Source organism: Anomaloglossus baeobatrachus, assembly GCF_048569485.1.
Source record: "Anomaloglossus baeobatrachus isolate aAnoBae1 chromosome 5 unlocalized genomic scaffold, aAnoBae1.hap1 SUPER_5_unloc_3, whole genome shotgun sequence".
Taxonomy (NCBI): Eukaryota; Metazoa; Chordata; class Amphibia; order Anura; family Aromobatidae; genus Anomaloglossus; species Anomaloglossus baeobatrachus.
Window position 1 is genome coordinate 1,382,319 of NW_027441806.1, and position 22,981 is coordinate 1,405,299.

General features: G+C 49.4%; 1 protein-coding gene across 1 annotated transcript in view; it reads left to right on the top strand.

The window, feature by feature from the left end:
* Positions 1-22,981, top strand: part of LOC142259166 (uncharacterized) — a 133,384-nt gene that overhangs the window by 27,139 nt on the left and 83,264 nt on the right. The window lies entirely within an intron of this gene.

The window sequence follows — 22,981 nt, forward strand, 5'->3', positions numbered from 1 at the left end:
GTGGACGGCCTGAGTGGAATAGGGTCGCCCACTTGGGGGGTTGGTTAAGGGGGGATCAGCAGTGTCAGGAGCAGTTCAGTTGTGGAGTGACTCTCGAGAGGAGAGGTTAGGAGCACGGCTCCTTGAGACTAATAGGTGACAGACGTTGGTCTGGACCTGGTAGGAGCTGGAACCCTGCTCGCAGGGGATCGTGACAAGGGGCACGGACTGTCAAGGAGGACAGCCGGCGGCCTTGTGCCATCTCCGGGCAGGGGCCAGGGCACGGTGAGGTACGTGACCCTAGGTCAGGGAGTAGCTTCAGGCGTCCTGACAATTTACCCGACGAGGACGGAGCCTTTAAGATCCGTTCTCCACCCACTCCAAAATCGGGGTACTAGCACAACGAGGGGGCTAGAACTTTCCACTACACGATCAAGAAAATCCCAAGCGTGAACCTTGAGAGCAAGCTCACCCAGTTAGCCATACTGGTGAGCGGGACCCGATTAGTTCTACACTAAAGGGACCAACTAGAAGACAAAGGTGCCAAGCAAAGGTCACAGACTAACAGGCAACACCAACAAGCACGGGATCCAGGCGTGCTCCCTCCCAGCGGCAGCGGTGTCCAGAACTTTGGTTTACTACAGTTGTCGGTGTCAGCGTTATTAGACTGAGTGAGTACGCAAGTGACCCTTATCCCCCAACGGCACCCTCCTGTCGCCTTCACCGAGTCCCGGGGCATTCCCCCCTACCCACGGAGGGGTTAAACACCTGGCTGCCCACTCCATCGCCACCGGATACTCCCATCAGCAGTGGTGGTATTCCCCCTTACCACACACCGTGGGTGGCATCACAAACTTTCCACATCATCCCCTGTAAATACACCCCCTTTTACTCGAGTGGCCGCACGACACCCAGGTCCGGAGAACCCTCGAGCCACCGTGGATCCGGATCCGAGCAGCCCGGCTGCTGACACAGGGGTGGTACATATGTAAATATATATTCTTCATGCCTGTCTTTCTCTGTTGTTTATATGTGATGATTTTGCCTCAGAACCTCTGGAGTTGAGGCAGAGCTGTAGGCATTGCGCACAAAAATAGTAAGGGGATGTCACAGAGGTGTCACAGCCGGTGGACAATCCAGTGGCAAAAGTGTTGGAAAATCCCAGAGGTTTGCAGAACGTGTTGTTAACTGACAGTTCTCTGTTAATGCAGCAGCGGACTATATGACTCTGGGAAACTGTCAGTGTGCACACTATGAGAACTTAGAAGGCTGCAGTCACAGAGTAACACATGGAGTGACTGCAGACTCATTACAAACTTGGACAACCCCTTTAATGCTCCTAACAACATAAATAAAACATAGTGACCTTTAACTTGTCACATGGCACAAGACTTTATTAAAGAGATAGTCCACTACTTTAACATTGAAGGCCTTTCCTTAGGATAGGTCACCAATGACTGATTGGTCGGGGTCTGGCACCTGGCTCCCCAGCCATTTGCCTGTTCTAGGTGCCGTGTCGGTGATGGCCGGAAGTGCTCAGTTATGGATCTGCTCCGTCTTCTGATAGTGGCAGCAGTCTACTATTAAAATCAATGAGGTGGATGTGGAGTACCCGGCCGCGGACACTTATCAGAGGACGGAGCAGATTCAAAAATAAGAATTTCCGGCCACCTGCACCAAGAACAGCTGATCAGTGGGGGTCCCATTTCACTCACATGAAGCCTGCTTTACACGTTGCAATTTCGCATACGATATCGTATGCGATTTGCAACGCCCCCATCGTATATGCGGCACGTTCAATTTGTTGAACGTGCCGCACAAACGATTAACCCCCGTCACACATACTTACCTTCCATACGACCTCGATGTGGGCGGCGAACGTCCACTTCCTGGAGTGGGAGGGACGTTCGGCGTCACAGCGACGTCACACGGCAGCCGGCCAATAGAAGCGGAAGGGCGGAGATGAGCGGGATGTAAACATACCGCCCACCTCCTTCCTTCCGCATTGCCAGCCGGGAGCTGCAGGACGCAGGTAAGCTGCAGTTCATCGTTCCCGGGGTGTCACACGCTGCGATGTGTACTACCCCGGGTACGATGAACAACTTGATGTTCAATTCGTCAGGAATGAATGACGTGCATGTGATGAACAGTTTTTCGTTCAATCGCAATTGCACATCGCTGTCACACGCTACAACATACTTTACGATGCCGGATGTGCGTCACCTACGACGTGACCCCACTGACACATCGTAAGATATCTTGTAGCGTGTAAAGCGGGCTTTAGAAGCAATGCGCAAGTGGGACCGAGGCCTAATGATGAGACATAGTCAGTATCACAAATAAACATTTACATTCAGGTACGTTATAGATGATTGTCTCTGAGTTGTTTCTTTCTATTCTTTATCTTATCCTGACACCATGATTACTTTTCACATTCACATCTCGTTTCTGCAGATTTCCATCTTGTCCGATCATCTGCAGCACATCCCGACACGATGCCCCTAAATATAGCAGAATGATAATACTTTTACTTAAAAATATCTGCCCTATGCTGTGCCCCAGAATAAATAATGGCCCCTCACTGTGTTCTCTGCACAAAAAATGACCCACACACTCTCCCTCTTATGGTACATGCCCTCCACACTGCCCACTTCTTTCCATACTGAGCACACTCTTCACACTGTCCTTTACACCATGTCCCCTTATACTGCCCAGTCTTTATACGGTGCCCTGTGTATTCTGTGTCCTCCAAACTTCTTTCCAGTTTGCTCCACATCCTCTCTCTCCCCATGCATCACCCCTCATCCTCTCTCTCCCCATACATCACCCGTCACCCTCTCTCTCTCTCCCCATACATCACCCCTCACACTCTCCTCATATATCACCCCTCATTTTCTCTCTCCCCATGCATCACCCCTCATCTTTCTCCCCATGCATCACCCCTCATCTTCTCTCTCCCCATGCATCACCCATCATTCTCTTTCTCCCCATGCATCACCCCTCATCCTCCCTCTCCCCATGCATCACCTCTCTCTTTATACTGTGTCCCAAGATTCTTCCCCCTCCCCATCCTCTCTTCCCACCATATTCTGTCCACAGATAGTTCCCTCCCCCACCCTCTTTCTTGTCTTCACAGCTCCACGGGAACACTTATCAGCGTTCTCTTTCACCTCCGCGCTGCGGCCCTGACTTCCGGGTCAGCAATGTGATAAGCTGACCTGATCACATAACAGCCGTCGCTCTGACCCGTAAGTCAGCACTAGCGATCACCGCTTCAATTGTCCTCGCATCTGACAGATACAAGGACAATTGAGTACTGGGAGCCGCGCGCTGCACTTTCTACGAGTGTGGTTGTCAGTGTGACAGCTGCGCTTAGAGAATGGCCGTCTCCCACTACGGGGCCGCAAACGCAGCCCCCGGGCAGACTTTCACACAGCCGCATCAGGCAGCCCGACAGTACCCCACTGACTGTTGCGCCCCCGGGGCAGATACCACACCAGCCCCCCCCTAGATACGCCTCTGCTTATGTTCAGTCCTAGTCATTTCTTGGACTACTTCATACCACATTATGGCCTGGTCAAACTTATTATGGTCCTCTAGCCATCCTTTACATTTAGTCAGGAAATCCTGCCATGTTTGTGTGATGCCCCAGGAGCGCTGATCCTGTTCGGGGACGCCACAGTGCTGGATAACAGGTAGGTTAACTTCAATGGGAAATTCATGACGCCACTCTCGGTATTGCGGTCAGGACGACCGCCACTGCAGTTTAAGGGACACCTGGGGCTGATGGTAGGTGCAGTCAGATGTGGTGGCCTCCCGAGAGTGAGGCTGGCCCCAGGGCCCGGTGTAGGTGTATAGTGCAGCAAGTCGCAGAGTAATCCACACACACAGCAGTAATGTCTTTCAGGGTTTTACTCACTGTTTGTTGTTAGAAGAGTGAGGTATCTGGGGCGATGCTGTGATGAACCAGGAGGGGAACCGGGTATCCCTTTGGCTGACGTCGGGGTGGCTGCTAGCTCGCCTTCCTAGCCCTCTTTGTTTGAGGTGGCCCCGACCTGAAGTCGTGTGGGGCTCACCTAGGGAAGCTGCTTCTGCCAGTTCTCCCCTTTTTGGCCCTTTGTCTGTAGCCTGGACCAAGTGTTTCTGGCTGCTGCCTTCTTCCACTTATGGGCCCTCTCGTTGCTACGTGGCTCCGGACTCTGTGTTGGTTTGGTGAAGGGCATGGAGTGCTCCCCACCTGCAGGTTTAGCAGGCCAACTGAATGGGCCCCTGCTCTGGGGACCTGTAACCCCGTGCGGGCAGGGTCTACTGGCAGTCCCCGTACTCGGCCACCTCTCTGCACTCCGGCCTCAGGTAGTTTTCGGGCGGCACTACCAGGTAGCCCTTTCTCCCCCGCCAGCAGCCACGAACGGTGCAGTGTCTGTAAGGGCCCTGCTCACTGCTCTGCCCTCCAGACGCGACTCCTCCACTTCCTTCTCTTTTGGCTGCCTCTGCACAACTCCCTTGTTCCCAGTGACGCCACCCACCACTAGCTGGGAGGCGAGGGCCCCGCCCCCTCCCTGAGTCTGCTCAGGGGTCCCCTCTAGCTGTGTGTGTGTTCCTAGTTACTAGTGTTCCGTGTGTCCACACGCTTATCAGCCATCAGGATTACCTGTATTGTACTGACCCGACTTGGGTGCAGTACTCAGTGGTGCCTGACCAGGTCAGGGGCGCCACATTTGTTCATCCAGTGTTCCATTCATACCTGCATTCACCTTTTCCCAATTTGGTTCTACAGCCTTTGATAGCTTCTGCGCCTTTTATGTGTTGTACAACATCAATTGCAGGAGTCCATATCTCCACATCCTCATCCTTACTGGATGAGGATCTACTCTGTGTAGTTCTTATCTTTGCAACAACTCGGAATGACAACAACCACACGACAATGATAACAATTACAGAGAACTATGTCTTTGCATCCATGTTGCTTTCAAGGGTAGGACCTTACCTTGCACCACACCACTCGACACTGCGCAAGGTAAATAGTGGCTACTACGTGATACCCCACGTCTGGGGCCCACGAGTTGCCACTTGAGTGATTGCACTGCCGGTACCACGCTTTTGTGGCACACCAGCAGCCACTCAAGAGTGACTGCACTGCCGGTACCTCACGTCTGTGGCACACCAGCAGCCACTCTACTTTACTGCAGTAACTTAATATCTAGAATTGGGATCCCAGTATCACAGAGTAGGTAATATAATAATATGGGGCCCTTCTCCCCCCTTGGTTTTCCACATGAGCGTCTGTACAGCACGCTACACTGGAAAACCCTTAAATCACTTAACGTTTTTTTCTATGGCACAGAAAGCAGGTAAATATTGTAGGGCAGATAATGACTATAACCAGTGCCCAATCAGGAGGGATGTTAGGTACTGAATTAATCAAAGATGGCAGCAAAAGGGAGCTAATGAGAGGACCAGAACAACCAAAACCCTATGAGCTGCTAATCATACCCTGGGAATGTTATCAGGGTGTCCCAATAGACCTGTATCACAATTTTTAGCCCATAAATTTAAAGTTCAATGTCTTAAAGGGACGGTACACTTTTTGCAAAAATGGCAAAAAAAGGACTCGCACTTACAGCAGAGTAAAGATAGTGATTATAAACAGCGCTCACACAAGAGGTATGTACGATATTCCATGCGTAACACCAAAAGAGCAGCAAAAAGAACTAAAGAGAAAACTATAACAAGCAGTGTATTTTCAGGGTGCGTGATATAGTTTCTGCGGATTAATTGCCGTGTTAGTGAGAGGTGATCAGGGTCGTGTAGTACAGGCACAATGAAGTCCACGCAATGTGCTATAAATAATATGTCAGATTCTCTGAGAATGTGAGCAAGAGCAGGACATGGCAAGATGAGAAAGGTTAGTTGCAGGACGTCCAGCGTCTGCTTGCACAGAGATGACAGAGTCTTGCTGTAAAAGTCGGCAGTGTTCACTGCTTTCAAAGTCACAAATTTGACAGCTGTCAGACATGAGGCTGGGACAGTCAGTGTCAGTAGCCAGGATGTGAGAGCATTCTTTACAAAGTCACACAACATACCGGTGTTCTCACCAAACCGACAGTGCTCATCACAAATGGCAGGTCATCCACATACACACATACAAGAAATCACAACCTGTCAGCAAAACTGCCAGTCAGTCAAAAAGTCAGTTACGGACATTGCAATCAGTCTTCAAGTACACTCATTGCAATGTTTTTACAATCACACAAAGTTATAAGGTTACCACACATAGAGAAACCACAAAGTCCCTGGCTCGTACCCAGCAGCTCCGTCCCTTCTGAACGGAAGCCTCAAATGGTGTACGACCATTCCCTGCCTATAGTGATGCGTATCTAGATCTTATACTCACCTCAGTCTCCTCCGAGTATGTCTATCAAGCTCAAAGAGCGACAGACCTGGTCTATCAAATCGTGCCAGGGTCCGGGTAGGTCTTTGCACATGAATGTTAGAGTTTCAGACCCTCAGTTTCAACTGCTATACTCATCAATCTCAGCGGGTGTCGCTAGGTATAGACAAAAACAAACATGTAACAGTCCCTGGCCGGAGGCGCCTCACATGGGTCAGCTCGCAGAATCGCAGGGGCCCTAACTTCCTCACGGTTGGACCCCTCTATACTGGGCCACTATTCTCAGCCTCCCTCGTAAGAAGCTTATGACCCACCCCAGGGCTATGGGGTACTTGGTCCCAGGCCCAGTATTACAGGGATATGTCACGAGTCTGGCCAATGCCTGGTTCCGTGACCCTGGGGGTTGATTAAAAAGGGGTTTAAAATGAAGATAAAAGAATGTTTTTTTTTTGTGATGCCACTTGCAGTATGCGGCTAGGTGAGGAAAGTCGCCGCTGCAGTCTCTCATTGCTGGGGCTGGTGGTATTTAGCAGCTTAGATGTAATGGCCCTCTGCAAGTAGGGCTGAGCCCCAGGGGACAATGATGGGAGTGTAGTATGAGGGTGTAAGGGGTGGGCAGACCCCTTACAAGGAAGCACAGGTTTTCTCTGAAGTGGTTAATGCTGTCCCCATAGAAACTGTAGAGGAGGGAGGAGGAGCCGGCAGCTTAGGGGGAAAGGAAGTGTGTGCTGAAGGCAGTTGTGTCCTGGACAGGAGAGAAGAAACAGCCAGGGGCAGAGTGTGGAGCTGAGTGGGCAGAAAGAAAGAAAGAAAGAAGGGAGCTGGAAGAACAGGGAAGCCGGAGAGAAAAGGAGCGGGCGGAACCTCGTAGGGTGAAGCAGTCCGGTGTGGGTCCGGGCTGTGGGTAGCCAGAAGTGGGAGCCGGGCGAAGAGGAGTAGTCAGGCAAGTCACCCACTTGAGGGGACGCTAGGGCAGGCTTTCCCTCAGCTAAAGGAAGCGCCACAGCACTGTGTTTTGTTACTGCCACGTGTGGAGACTTGCGAAGAATAAAACATGTTTGTTATTTGCATTGAACCATGCCTGAAGAGTATTTGTACGCCGGACGACATCTGCACCACCACACTCTGCCCCACCAAGACATCTCCCGTCCCGATAGTGACGGCGAAGCCAGGGGTAAGCCTGACAGAAGGGGCCACGACTACAAGCCCAGAGGTGCCCCTGGCTCCCCGTTACATTTGGCATAGTCGGCAGGATCAAGCCCGCAGAAGAGAAACCCCGAGCAGAGACCAAGTGGTGCCTGATGTACTGAACAGGCCACAAGATGGCGGCAAGATGGCGGCCGTCCTCATGGATTTAGTGAAGGCGCGAAAAGTGGGCGCCAAACGAAAAGTGCTGGGCTGGCCTGTAAGGAAGAAGCCCGGAGTGCACCGCCCAAAGAGGGGAGGTGCTTGCACCGAGATACTGCAGAGGTCTAGAGACGTGGGCGGCGCCGCAAGAAAAAAGAGGCGTCGCAAACGCTGTGCCAACCTGGTGGGTGAGGCCGGGGGCGGAGTATGGGCAGAAGCGGGAAAAGAAGAACCGCCTCCACCTTCCCCGGCGCGATTGCAACCCCGGCAGTGGAAGAAGAAGCAAACTCCAATACCTGGACCAAGCTTAATGCAGAACTGTGCGTGGACTCCTTCCGTGACTGTTAAGAAGGAATCTTGTTGTCCTGTTGTTTTCTGCCCACCCAAAGACCGGGAGCGCTTGGAAATAGCCTCCGGGCAGAAGGTCAGCTAAGACCGGGAGCGCCTGAGGAGGGCCTCCGGGCAGATGTGCGACTAAGACCGGGAGCTTCCCTGGAGGGACTCCGGGCACCAAACTTGTGTGCCAGTCTGTGTGTTTTAAGTATTGTGTTTTCCTACATGTGTTGTTTTGCAGGTACGAACCTCGCCAGGAGGCTGAGGTTAAAGAGGGGAGGAATGTAAGGGGTAGTTGGACCCCTGGTAGTGAAGGAGCGTTTTTTTCCCCCCTGAAGACGCCACAGTAGTATGGTGGCAAATTGTAAATGTTGATGGTAAAATGTTACCTGTCATAAACTGTTTCCCCACTAGGTGCCAGTGTAGAGCAGTGGTTCCCCTGGTAACAGTGGCAGGGAAGGAAGGGGCAGGGCAGCCTAGGTGGGGAAGGAAGGGTTCTGAATGCAGAGTCCAGTGTGCAGTGAGATGTGAGAGGCGAGCAAGCTCGGTCTGAGGTGACGGGGCAGAGTGTGGGAGTGAGACGAGGCAGTCAGCCTGAGTGAGTACTCTTGGCTAGAAAGCAGAGGAAACCCATGAGAAACGGTGGAAGAGTTGGGACTAGTCCGGAGCCGGTGGTGTGTACTAGAGTGGAGTGCAGCTATCAGGGGGATAACAAGTGGCCCCTGCAGGCGAAGGTTAGTGCCCTGACAAAGAAGTGGAGAGGTGAGAACTTATCCAGAGCCGGTAGTGTGTGCTGGATCTGCCCTACAGTAAATCCGGGTTAGAGCGCAGCTACTAGGGGGTTAACGTATGTCCCCTGCAGGCAAAGGAAAGTGCCCGTAGAGAAAAGGAAACCGTTTTTGTAGAAAAGGACCTGTAACTTGTAACGTACTAAAGTAAACCTGCTGCAAACAAAAAGATGGAAGCTTTGTTTAATAAATTGGTGTTTCGTTTATCTGCTGCCTGCAATTGTCTCTTTCCTGAAAGTGAAGAAGGAGCTGGAGAGCACAGAAAGAACGGGCCCCATGCATCCACACTCTGCCCCAACAACACACCTGTTTTGCAAGTGACGGCCGGGCCGGGGTTCAGCCTGCGGCCCACAAGGCGAGGGGACCCGACTACACCCCCTGAGGCGCCCCCTGGCCCCGTTACATTTGGCGTAGTCGGCAGGATCCGGATCGTATGCAAGGGGACCCGCTCCAAGAAGATGGAGACCAAGTGGTGCCCAGGGCCCCTGATCCGGACTTTCAGCGAAGATTTCCAGTCCCATGGTGGGAAGAAGAAACAGTGCCTGAGGCGGTGGACCGGGCACAAGATGGCGGCAAGGTGGCCGTCGTCTGTGAAGAAACAGAAAGCGCGCGCAGAATTGGCGCCAAAAGAAGAGCCTGGGGCTGGCCGGTGCCGAAAAAGAAGTTCGGAGTACTCCGCCCAAAGAGGGGAGGTGCCGGTCCCAGGGCACGAAGGAAGATATGTGAAGTGGGCGGTGTTCCAGAGAAAAAGAAGAACCGCCGCGTAGGGGTCGACCTGATGTGTGAGACTGGGGGTGGAGTATACCCAAGAGCGGGAAAAGTAAGCCCGCCTCCACTTCCTCCAGCATCTCCACTGACCCCGACGCCATTACCAGAAACGCTGACTCCGAGCAAGATGGAGACTCCAGGAAGACAGCAAGCTGCGGTAGCCGCACTAGTAGCGACTAGCCTGGGCAGAGGACGCCCGAAGCAGACTGCGGCTGCGGAAGGACCCACCCTTAACCTACCGGCTGTGCCAGGAGGACCGGAGCGGCCCACTACACAAGAGGCCGCACAGTGGCAACAGGAAATCGAGTGGGAGGAATGCCAATACCGGCGGCGGTCGCAGCAAAGACCGGTGCTAGCTGAACTCTCCCACCCGAGACGTTGGAGCAACCCGCCAACTACGAGCCCTTCCGGAGGCTGCGCCGGTTGCCCGGACAGTCCCTGTCGGAGTACGTGCAGGCCCAACGAGCCGAATGGCAACGTGCATATCATCCGGAGTGACTTTTCAAGACCGGAAGATGGCGGGCCTGTTTTTGTTCAACACCGGCGTTGTTTTGAGCCGGAAGAAGGTGTGTTGTTTGTAACCGTTCAAGTTGCTGAGCCCGGAAGAGAGCCTGATGCTGGACTGAGCCAGGGGCTCCCTCCGCGTCGTTAAGAAGATTTTTGCCGAGTTGTGTTCCTGCCAGCTAACGTCTAAGACCGGGAGTGCTGCAAAAGCCTCCGGGCAGAAACTCCACTAAGACCGGGAGTGCCTGCCGACGGCCTCCGGGCACGACTAAGACCGGGAGCTTCCAGGAGGAACTCCGGGCGCTGGACTGGTGTGCCCTTGCGGGTGCCCTCAGGTGAACATGTTCGCAGTTTCATTAAAATGACTTTGTTTAGTTTTAAAATGTGATTTTAGATTTGTGCCTTGCCGGGAGGCTTAGGCTTAAAGAGGGGAGGTATGTAAGGGGTGGGCAGACCCCTTACAAGGAAGCACAGGTTTTCTCTGAAGTGGTTAATGCTGTCCCCATAGAAACTGTAGAGGAGGGAGGAGGAGCCGGCAGCTTAGGGGGAAAGGAAGTGTGTGCTGAAGGCAGTTGTGTCCGGGACGGGAGAGAAGAAACAGCCAGGGGCAGAGTGTGGAGCTGAGTGGGCAGAAAGAAAGAAAGAAAGAAGGGAGCTGGAAGAACAGGGAAGCCGGAGAGAAAAGGAGCGGGCGGAACCTCGTAGGGTGAAGCAGTCCGGTGTGGGTCCGGGCTGTGGGTAGCCAGAAGTGGGAGCCGGGCGAAGAGGAGTAGTCAGGCAAGTCACCCACTTGAGGGGACGCTAGGGCAGGCTTTCCCTCAGCTAAAGGAAGCGCCACAGCACTGTGTTTTGTTACTGCCACGTGTGGAGACTTGCGAAGAATAAAACATGTTTGTTATTTGCATTGAACCATGCCTGAAGAGTATTTGTACGCCGGACGACATCTGCACCACCACACTCTGCCCCACCAAGACATCTCCCGTCCCGATAGTGACGGCGAAGCCAGGAGTAAGCCTGACAGAAGGGGCCACGACTACAAGCCCAGAGGTGCCCCTGGCTCCCCGTTACAAGGGCAACAGGTGAAACAGGTAAGAGAAGAACTCAGGCCACACAAGAGCTGTGGTTTAACTTGTCTTACTCACGGGTTTTGTGAGCTGCAGCCCGACTGGTGCTGGTCGGCACCAAACTGGGCCTCAGGATTCCTTTTGTCCCAGTGCCGGTTTTGTGACCTGGTGAGCTGTACTTCCTTGCACCCGTCTGTAGTTGGTGGGTCCCTGTAGCCTGAAGCGTTCTGGGGCTCCCCTCCTGGTCTCTCAGTCTTGGCCCGTATAGCAGGCAGATTTAACCACTCATGAGTTGGGCCTCCGCCTAAGCTCCCTTGGTTCCCTGTAAGCTGCTGAGCTCCGGACACTAACGTTGGTGAGGAACCATGATGATTCCCTCACCGGGCAGATTTATTTCGGATGATGTGAGAAAAGCAGGTTAAATACCGCGCCAAACCACAGGAATCAGGATGAAAAAGTAATTCTCTTTTCTTTATTTTCACAGGTCTACGCGTTTCAAGGACATATCCGTCCTCTTCCTCAGGACAGATGCAGAGAACACTAGTTAGTGTTCTCTGCATCTGTCCTGAGGAAGAGGATGGATATGTCCTTGAAACGCGTAGACCTGTGAAAATAAAGAAAAGAGAATTACTTTTTCATCCTGATTCCTGTGGTTTGGCGCGGTATTTAACCTGCTTTTCTCCCATCATCCGAAATTACTCTGCTTCTGCGGGACTGCTGCCTTCCACGTTTGTTTCATGCTGCTAAAGGAGTTGTGACTGACACAACCCCATCAGGTGAGTGCTTCTATTGCACATTCACTTTTCCATCTGTTATACCGGATAAGACCCTATTTGCGCCTTTTTCCCACAGTTTATTTCACGGGCAGATTTATTAGATGAGCTTGAAGCGTCTTTCTGAACTAGGGCTCTGCACCCCACCGGTGCCTGGTCCTGTAAGTACTCCCCGTACTCTCCCAGCGACCGTACTCCTTTTTGCCCAATCAGTCACTCCACACTTGCTGTCTGTCTGCATGTTATCCTCAGACCTACTGTCAACTGCCTACTGCACACTCTAGCCCCTCCCCTTTCCCTGGTTTCTGATTAGCGGGTTTGGACGAGCCCCCAGCTACAGGTGGCTATCCATCAGGTCCGTCTCTAGCTTGTTACCCAGTCTGGGGACAAGGGCATGGTTTTGTGTGTTTAGTTGGTGTTGTTTGGTTTTTACTTGCATTGGTCTTCCAGGAATCCGAGGTTAGTACTGCACCTGTTACTGGATGCAATACCCTGTGGCACCTGACAACTCAGGGGCGCCACACTTATTACAGACACTCACAGACTCATACGCCTACAGACAATAGCACATATAAAGCAACACTCATTGGGTACTAGGCAGCAGGATGCCTACATGGCACACCCCAAACGACAAGGACAGCACAGGAGGCAGTCAGTAACACAAAGGGTTATTTACCACGGTTTGCCCTACATCCAGTCCTGTTCCCGTGGGGGGGGGCGATGTTGTGAGGCCACAATTCACCACCAAAAACTGTTATGGCAATCAGCCAAGCCACATGCAAAATGAATGCTTCGCCGGCGGGAAGAAGTCAGCAATGACAGATGACAGTCATGTGGTTCCCCATCTGAGCCAGTGCCCAGGGGGTCATTTATTGAAAAGCTTTTACATATAAGTCAATATACCCCAACATTCATTGGTCAATCTCAACACTATTACATAATAATTGGTTACACTCTTGTTTATCATTTATACTCATTGGTTAATTTGGAATATCATGTAAAATAAAGACCACCTGATTCAAATGGAACATGCAGAGCCATGTGTATCAGGGGACACTCTTAGAGATAAGGACTGGCACATTGTAAAATGTACCAGTACCTAATATATCATTTTATATATAAAGGTACATTACACTGACTATGGCCTTCCCATCTGTCCAGATGTTATTCTATGTTAGGTGTAGCAAATAATATTAATAATAATAATAATAATAATAATCATAATCTGATCTTGTAAACCAGATTCAAGCTGGCGTCACACGGTACGATATATCGGGCGATATGTCGGCAGGGTAACGGAGTTTTTGACGCATATCCAGCATCGTTTGATATATCGTAGCGTGTGACAGCTACGAGCGACTGTGAACAAGCAAAAATACTCACCTTATCGTTGCTCGTTGACACGTCGCTCATTTTCAAAATGTCGGTCTTCCTTCTGTGCTCCGGTTGTTCATCGTTCCCGAGGCAGCACACGTCGCTCCGTTTGACAACCTGGGAGCGACGAACACAGCTTACCTGCGTCCCGCCGGCAATGTGGAAGGAAGGAGGTGGGCGGGATGTTACGTCTCGCTCATCTACGCCCCTCCGCTTCTATTGGCCGGCCGCTGTGTGACGTCGCTGTGACGCCGAACGTCCCTCCCCCTTCAGGAAGAGGATGTTCGCCGCCCACAGCGACGTCGTCCGGGAGGTAAGTGCGTGTGACAGGGGGTTAACGATTTTCTGCGCCACGGGCAACTAATTGCCCGTGACGCACAAACGACAGGGGCGGGTACGATCGCTCGTGCGATCACACGATAGATCGTACCGTGTGACGCCGGCTTCATTCTTTAACAATGCCCACCACATCATAATCCATGGATGACATAAGAGTCTCCAATTCATTCATTTTGTTTGCAAGACTTCTTGCATTTGCCAGTAGACATTTAATACTATTAACACATTCCTTATCCCTAGCCTCCCTACTTTCTTTGCATGTCCCAGACCCCCCAATCCTTCATTGACCCTTAGGCCTTGTGCGCACTAGGCGTTTTTGTCGCGTTTTTAGCGGCGTTTTTACCGCGTTTTTGTGCTGAAAACGCAGTGACATTGCTTCCCCAGCAATGTCTATGGGTTTTCAGAAGTGCTGCCCGCACACAGCGTTTTTTTGTAGCTGCGTTTTTGTGGTGACTACAAAAATGCAGCATGTCAATTATTTCTGTGTTTTTCACTGCGTTTTTCACCCATTGAGTTCAATGAGATGTTCAACAACGCAATGAAAAACGCATATAGCTGCGTTTCTATGACTAAAAACGCAGCTATAAACGCAAGGGGTGGGCAGTATAGTGACGTGTATAGTCGAGGATTCCTTCTGTTGGTAAACACAGAAGCATGAATCCTCCCGGTACCGTCACCGCTGCTTCCACAACCCGCCCGGTGCCATGTCAGCTCTGTGCGGCGCCATGTCTGGGCGGGAGGTGGAGGCAGCGGCAAAAACAAAAGTGAACAGTAGAAAAAAAAAAAAATGTCATATATACTCACCTGTCTGCAGGGTCCCGAGGCCATGCCCGCCGCTCGGGCTGTGTGCAGTCTCCCCGGGGCACGTACGAAGCTTGCAGGACCTGGCGGTGGATCACCTGATGCAGTCACCTGACGCATCAGCTGATCGTAATTCTCGCGGTGTCGCCGGCTTTTTCGCGCCCGGCCGGCTATCAGCTGATCCTGCCGTCAGGGGACTTCTTCAGCTGATTACCAGCAGCTCTCCTGCAGCGATGGAACAGGATCAGACTCTCATCCAATCCCTCCAGGAGCTGCCGGTAATCAGCACAGACGTGAGTATTTATTTATTTATTTATTTATTTATTTTTTTTGCACCGATGCATCAGCTGATTGTATAATCGGCTTTTATACAATCAGCTGATGTGTGATGTGCTTCAGCCCCTAGAACCTGACACATCATCTGATCGCTTTGCCTTCCAGCAAACCGATCAGATGATATTGGATCCGGATTGGACGGCACGGGACCCTGACCCAGGATTACTGCGGAGGGGGGTTCTTTATTTCAATAAAGATGGAGTCACTAATTGTGTTGTGTTTTATTTCTAATAAAAATATTTTTCTGTGTGTTGTGTTTTTTTTATCATTACTAGAAATTCATGGTGGCCATGTCTAATATTGGCGTGACACCATGAATTTCGGGCTTAGGGCCAGCTGATAATATACAGCTAGCCCTAACTCCATTATTACCCAGCGAGCCACCCGGCATCAGGGCAGCTGGAAGAGTTGGATACAGCGCCAGAAGATGGCGCTTCTATGAAAGCGCCATTTTCTGGGGTGGCTGCGGGACTGCAATTCACAGCGAGGGTGCCCAGAAAGCATGGGCACCCTGCACTGTGGATTCCAATCCCCAGCTGCCTAGTTGTACCCGGCTGGACTCAAAAATTGGGCGAAGCCCACGTCATTTTTTTTTAAAATTATTTCATGAAATTCATGAAATATAAAAAAAAGGGCTTCCCTATATTTTTGGTTCCCAGCCGGGTACAAATAGGCAGCTGGGGTTGGGGGCAGCCTGTACCTGCCTGCTGTACCCGGCTAACATACAAAAATATGGCGAAGCCCACGTCATTTTTTTGGGGGGCAAAAAACTCCTGCATTCAGTCCTGGATGGAGGATGCTGAGCCTTGTAGTTCTGCAGCTGCTGTCTGCTCTCCTGCATACACTAGTTCTGCAGCTGTCTGCTCTCCTGCATAAACTAGTTCTGCAGCTGTCTGCTCTCCTGCATACACTAGTTCTGCAGCTGTCTGCTCTCCTGCATAAACTAGTTCAGCAGCTGTCTGCTCTCCTGCATAAACTAGTTCTGCAGCTGTCTGCTCTCCTGCATACACTAGTTCTGCAGCTGTCTGCTCTCCTGCATACAATGAACATTTTGAAGAAGGAAATGACATCAGACCTTTTTTTTTTCATCAACAATCTTTAATGGCATTGTGCACTGATTAAAAACGCAGTGAGCAAAAACGCAGCAAAAAACGCACCAAATCGCGGTAAAAACGCATGCGTTTTTATCGCGTTTTTTAGCCGCGGGTGCGTTTTTTGAGACAAAAACGCACATAAAAACGCAGTGTGAAAAAAACGCCTAGTGCGCACATACCCTTACTGTATCACTATCTCTATCTGCTCTATCTATCCCCTTATTTGCTCCACTACCCTCTCTCCCCCAGATCCTAGTTTAAAAGCTCCTCCATCCGTCTGACCATTTTCTCCCCCAGCACTTCTGCACCCTCCCCATTGAGGTGCAGCCCGTCCCTACTGTAGAACCTGTAGCTGACTAAGAAGTCGGCCCAGTTCTCCATGAACGCGAACCCTTCCTTCCTGCACCAATTTCTAAGCCACGTATCTATATCCCTAAGCTCCCGTTGTCTTTCTAGTGACGCTCGTGGCACCGTTAGTATTTCTGAAAACACCACCTTGGAGGTCCTGGACTTCGGCTTCTCTCCTAGTTCTTTGTAATCATTAAGGACCTTCCACCTGTCTCTAACTTTGTCATTAGTACCAATATGCACTATGACCGCTGAGTTTTTCCCAGCCCCACCCAGCAATCTGTCTACCCGATCCGCAATATGACGAACCCGAGCACCCGGCAGACAATTCACTGTTTGGCATTCACGGTCTCAGTGACAGATGACCCTGTCTGTCCGCATAATTATAGAGTCCCCAACCACCAACATCTGTCTGGCCTTTGCTGTACTCCTATTTCCCTCCTTCCTACAGCAGCCATTTTCCTGGTTGCTAGGAGCAACGTCCTGCTGTAGTGATCCTAGTCCTGGCCTAAAGGTATCAACCACTGAGGACTCTCAGTTCTTTTAAACAATTTTTTTAATATCAGCCACACAGTCATATTTACTAGGTTGTGCCAGATCCGGACTAGGCTCCCTGACACTTTTCCCCCTACCTCTTCTTCTGTTACCCAGCTACCTACCTCTGGGTCCTGACCTTCCCCTCCTCCATAGCACTGGCCCCAGCCAGAGCCGCTCAGTGAGCTCTAAACTCCTCTCCAGGTTTGCAATGCTCCTGAGTGTTGTGAGCTGCATATTTAGATCCGTTACCTGGGCTTCCAAATATGTAACACACTGACATCGAGAGCAGACATATTCACCCTCCAACGGCTGCTCAAGGCAGGCATACATCTGACAAGACACACACCTGGTAGCATTGTCCATGGAGCCGCTATTAATGGGGATGAACAGTGCAGATAAAAGTAGAAAAACAAAGGAAAACTTGTAAGGAAAACTCCAAACTCTGCTCTTGTGTCACACTATGATATTGCGCTTATACTATGCACTTCCCGGCCCCCTCAGACTTTACTGCCCCTCACAAGCTCAGTGACCCTCGCTTACTGTGGCCGGGGTAAATAGTTCTGGAACAATCTAGAAACAGCTGTGGCTACTGCCCCCTCAGACTTCACTGCTCATCCCTGGATTTCCAGGATATCTGCTCCATGTCCGTCCAGGGCTTCCAGGATGTGTCCTGTCTACATACAGCCTCCATTACCTCACTGTGACCCCCTGACATAACCTCCCCTCACCCAGCACCATGACACCCAGCACAGCAGAGCCCTGCATACACTGAGGAGCTGACCATGTGACCCTGACTCCTCCCCTCCATGTGACATCATCACAGATCCTGTAAGCACAGAGCAGCCATATATCTAGGGTCGTGGCTAAATCCCAGTGGCTAGAAGGACCTGGTCCCTCTGCCCACTGGGAAATAGCCGACTCTATAGAGAGAAAGCTAAATCCCAGTGGGCTAAAGGACCTGGTCCCTCCTTCCACTGGGATTTAGCTTTCTCTATCCAAAGTCGGCTATTTCCCAGTGAGCAGAGGGACCAGGTCCTTCTGCCCACTGGGATTTAGCCTGTTCTCTATGAGAAATCTAAATCCTAGTGGGCTAAAGGACCAGGTTCCAATGAGTGTTTTAATACAAGATTTAGCGATCTAATGGATTACGTACTTCTGCCCACTGGGATTTAGCCTGTTCTACATAAGAAAGCTAAATCCTAGTGGGCTAAAGGACCAGGTCCTAATAAGTGTTTTAATACAATTCTTAGTGGGAAAAAGGACCAGGTCCTTCTGCCCACTGGGATTTAGCCTGTTCTCTATGAGAAATCTAAATCCTAGTGGGCTAAAGGACCAGGTTCCAATAAGTGTTTTAATACAATTCTTAGTGGGAAAAAGGACAAGGTCCTTCTGCCCACTGGGATTTAGCCTGTTCTACATAAAAAAGCTAAATCCTAGTGGGCTAAAGGACCAGGTCCTAATAAGTGTTTTAATACAATTCTTAGTGGGAAAAAGGACCAGGTCCTTCTGCCCACTGGGATTTAGCCTGCTCTCTATTAGAAAGCTAAATCCTAGTGGGCTAAAGGACCAGGTCCTAATAAGTGTTTTAATACAATTCTTAGTGGGAAAAAGGACCAGGTCCTTCTGCCCACTGGGATTTAGCCTGTTCTCTATGAGAAATCTAAATCCTAGTGGGCTAAAGGACCAGGTTCCAATAAGTGTTTTAATACAATTCTTAGTGGGAAAAAGGACAAGGTCCTTCTGCCCACTGGGATTTAGCCTGTTCTACATAAAAAAGCTAAATCCTAGTGGGCTAAAGGACCAGGTCCTAATAAGTGTTTTAATACAATTCTTAGTGGGAAAAAGGACCAGGTCCTTCTGGCCACTGGGATTTAGCCTGTTCTACATAAGAAAGCTAAGTCCTAGTGGGCTAAAGGACCAGGTCCTAATAAGTGTTTTAATACAATTCTTAGTGGGAAAAAGGACCAGGTCCTTCTGGCCACTGGGATTTAGCCTGTTCTCTATGAGAAATCTAAATCCTAGTGGGCTAAAGGACCAGGTTCCAATGAGTGTTTTAATACAAGACTTCGCGATCTAATGGATTGCGTACTTCTGACCACTGGGATTTAGCCTGTTCTACATAAGAATGCTAAATCCTAGTGGGCTAAAGGACCAGGTTCCAATAAGTGTTTTAATACATTTCTTAGTGGGAAAAAGGACCAGGTCCTTCTGCCCACTGGGATTTAGCCTGTTCTACATAAGAAAGCTAAATCCCAGTGGGCTAAAGGACCAGGTCCTAATAAGTGTTTTAATACAAGACTTAGTGATCTAATGGATCCTTCCACTGGGATTTAGCTTTCTCTATCCAGAGCCAGCTATTTGCCAGTGGGCAGAGGGACCAGGACCTTCTGCCCACTGGGATTTAGCCTGCTCTCTATTAGAAAGCTAAATCCTAGTGGGCTAAAGGACCAGGTCCTAATAAGTGTTTTAATACAATTCTTAGTGGGAAAAAGGACCAGGTCCTTCTGCCCACTGGGATTTAGCCTGTTCTCTATGAGAAATCTAAATCCTAGTGGGCTAAAGGACCAGGTTCCAATAAGTGTTTTAATACATTTCTTAGTGGGAAAAAGGACCAGGTCCTTCTGCCCACTGGGATTTAGCCTGTTCTACATAAGAAAGCTAAATCCTAGTGGGCTAAAGGACCAGGTCCTAATAAGTGTTTTAATACAATTCTTAGTGGGAAAAAGGACCAGGTCCTTCTGCCCACTGGGATTTAGCCTGTTCTCTATGAGAAATCTAAATCCTAGTGGGCTAAAGGACAAGGTTCCAATAAGTGTTTTAATACAATTCTTAATGGGAAAAAGGACCAGGTCCTTCTGCCCACTGGGATTTAGCCTGTTCTACATAAAAAAGCTAAATCCTAGTGGGCTAAAGGACCAGGTCCTAATAAGTGTTTTAATACAATTCTTAGTGGGAAAAAGGACCAGGTCCTTCTGCCCACTGGGATTTAGCCTGTTCTCTATGAGAAATCTAAATCCTAGTGGGCTAAAGGACCAGGTTCCAATAAGTGTTTTAATACAATTCTTAGTGGGAAAAAGGACCAGGTCCTTCTGCCCACTGGGATTTAGCCTGTTCTACATAAAAAAGCTAAATCCTAGTGGGCTAAAGGACCAGGTCCTAATAAGTGTTTTAATACAATTCTTAGTGGGAAAAAGGACCAGGTCCTTCTGGCCACTGGGATTTAGCCTGTTCTACATAAGAAAGCTAAGTCCTAGTGGGCTAGAGGACCAGGTCCTAATAAGTGTTTTAATACAATTCTTAGTGGGAAAAAGGACCAGGTCCTTCTGGCCACTGGGATTTAGCCTGTTCTCTATGAGAAATCTAAATCCTAGTGGGCTAAAGGACCAGGTTCCAATTAGTGTTTTAATACAAGACTTCGCGATCTAATGGATTGCGTACTTCTGACCACTGGGATTTAGCCTGTTCTACATAAGAAAGCTAAATCCTAGTGGGCGAAAGGACCAGGTTCCAATAAGTGTTTTAATACATTTCTTAGTGGGAAAAAGGACCAGGTCCTTCTGCCCACTGGGATTTAGCCTGTTCTCTATGAGAAATCTAAATCCTAGTGGGCTAAAGGACCAGGTTCCAATAAGTGTTTTAATACAATTCTTAGTGGGAAAAAGGACCAGGTCCTTCTGCCCACTGGGATTTAGCCTGTTCTACATAAGAAAGCTAAATCCTAGTGGGCTAAAGGACCAGGTCCTAATAAGTGTTTTAATACAATTCTTAGTGGGAAAAAGGACCAGGTCCTTCTGCCCACTGGGATTTAGCCTGTTCTACATAAGAAAGCTAAATCCTAGTGGGCTAAAGGACCAGGTCCTAATAAGTGTTTTAATACAATTCTTAGTGGGAAAAAGGACCAGGTCCTTCTGCCCACTGGGATTTAGCCTGTTCTCTATGAGAAATCTAAATCCTAGTGGGCTAAAGGACCAGGTTCCAATAAGTGTTTTAATACAATTCTTAATGGGAAAAAGGACAAGGTCCTTCTGCCCACTGGGATTTAGCCTGTTCTACATAAAAAAGCTAAATCCTAGTGGGCTAAAGGACCAGGTCCTAATAAGTGTTTTAATACAATTCTTAGTGGGAAAAAGGCCAGGTCCTTCTGGCCACTGGGATTTAGCCTGTTCTACATAAGAAAGCTAAGTCCTAGTGGGCTAGAGGACCAGGTCCTAATAAGTGTTTTAATACAATTCTTAGTGGGAAAAAGGACCAGGTCCTTCTGGCCACTGGGATTTAGCCTGTTCTCTATGAGAAATCTAAATCCTAGTGGGCTAAAGGACCAGGTTCCAATGAGTGTTTTAATACAAGACTTCGCGATCTAATGGATTGCGTACTTCTGACCACTGGGATTTAGCCTGTTCTACATAAGAAAGCTAAATCCTAGTGGGCTAAAGGACCAGGTTCCAATAAGTGTTTTAATACATTTCTTAGTGGGAAAAAGGACCAGGTCCTTCTGCCCACTGGGATTTAGCCTGTTCTCTATGAGAAATCTAAATCCTAGTGGGCTAAAGGACCAGATTCCAATAAGTGTTTTAATACAATTCTTAGTGGGAAAAAGGACCAGGTCCTTCTGCCCACTGGGATTTAGCCTGTTCTACATAAGAAAGCTAAATCCTAGTGGGCTAAAGGACCAGGTCCTAATAAGTGTTTTAATACAAGACTTAGTGATCTAATGGATCCTTCCACTGGGATTTAGCTTTCTCTATCCAGAGCCAGCTATTTGCCAGTGGGCAGAGGGACCAGGTCCTTCTGCCCACTGGGATTTAGCCTGCTCTCTATTAGAAAGCTAAATCCTAGTGGGCTAAAGGACCAGGTCCTAATAAGTGTTTTGTTCAAATCAAAGTTTATTAGAATAGAAGAAGATAATCAAACAATTGCACAGCGCGCAGGCTGAGGGTATATATCCAAGCTAGCTGCTAAAAACACAACAGTTCTTTGACTACACCTGCGCCACTGGCGACCAAAAATAACAAGTACAATTCGTATGTGTTAGAAATAGGAAGAACAAGTTGAAAAAAAAGAGCTAAAGAAGAGGAGGTGGAAGAAGAATTTAGAGACAGTAAAGACAACAGAAACGTGGGAAAGTAAGATGAAAGGGGAAGGGTACAAAGAGTTCCCACCCGAGTGGACGCGCCCTCCTACATCAAAACCACATTTTCAAGGCTAACCTTATAGGTACAGAAATAAGAGAATGGAAAATTACCTACATACCTGGCCCCCCGTGAATCCATAGACCCATATCCGGTGAGTCCCTGAACATGATCCACGGGGCCCACGTAGCATCAACTTTGTCCTTGTTGCCGAGTGTCTGACCTATCAAGGTCTCCATCCTGAAGATCTCGTTGCACTCTGCTATGAATTCATCCCGTGATGGGATTCTAGTTTGCTTCCAATATCTTGGAATTAGGTTTCTGGCAGCTGTTAAAAAATGTCTTAATAAACCTTTCCTAAACCCTGAAGCAGAAACATTCCCGAGGGACAGGAGAGCTAACTCTTTTGTGGGCCGGATCTGCCTCAAGGAGAGTTTATTGAGTAACTGGAAAATGCTCTCCCAGAATGATCTCACTGGGGGACATGACCACCAGATATGAGTGAGGGTTCCCCTCTCCTTTTGGCATCTCCAGCACACATCAGAGGCTGATGGAAAGGCAGCATGGATACTCACAGGACACCTATACCACCTAGATAGGACTTTGTAGCACCTTTCCTGTGATATCACATTCATCGAAGTTTTACCAATAAAGAGAAGGATTTTGGTCCGCTCCTCAGCCGAGAATGACCTCCCCCACTCTCTCTCCCATTTCCCAAAGTACCCAGGCAAGCCGTCCCTCGCACCTCTGCATCTGAGAAACAAGTCATACAAGGTCGAAATGGTATGGCCTGGAGAATCCTTCGCTAGGCAAAGGGCCTCAAAGGGTGTGAGTGCCCTATAGATGTCTACCCTCCTAGCCATAGACACTATAAAACTTTTCAGCTGTTTGAAGAAGAACCACATATCTTGACATTTGTTGATATATGAAGAGTAATTATCTAGGGGTGTAATACCTGTGTCTGAGATAAAGTCACGAATAATAGGATGGTCACTCTTCCTTTTATGGAGGAATGTTGATCTATGGAAACCCGCCTGAAAATCTGAATTACTATGGACCGGTGTCAATGGGCCTGG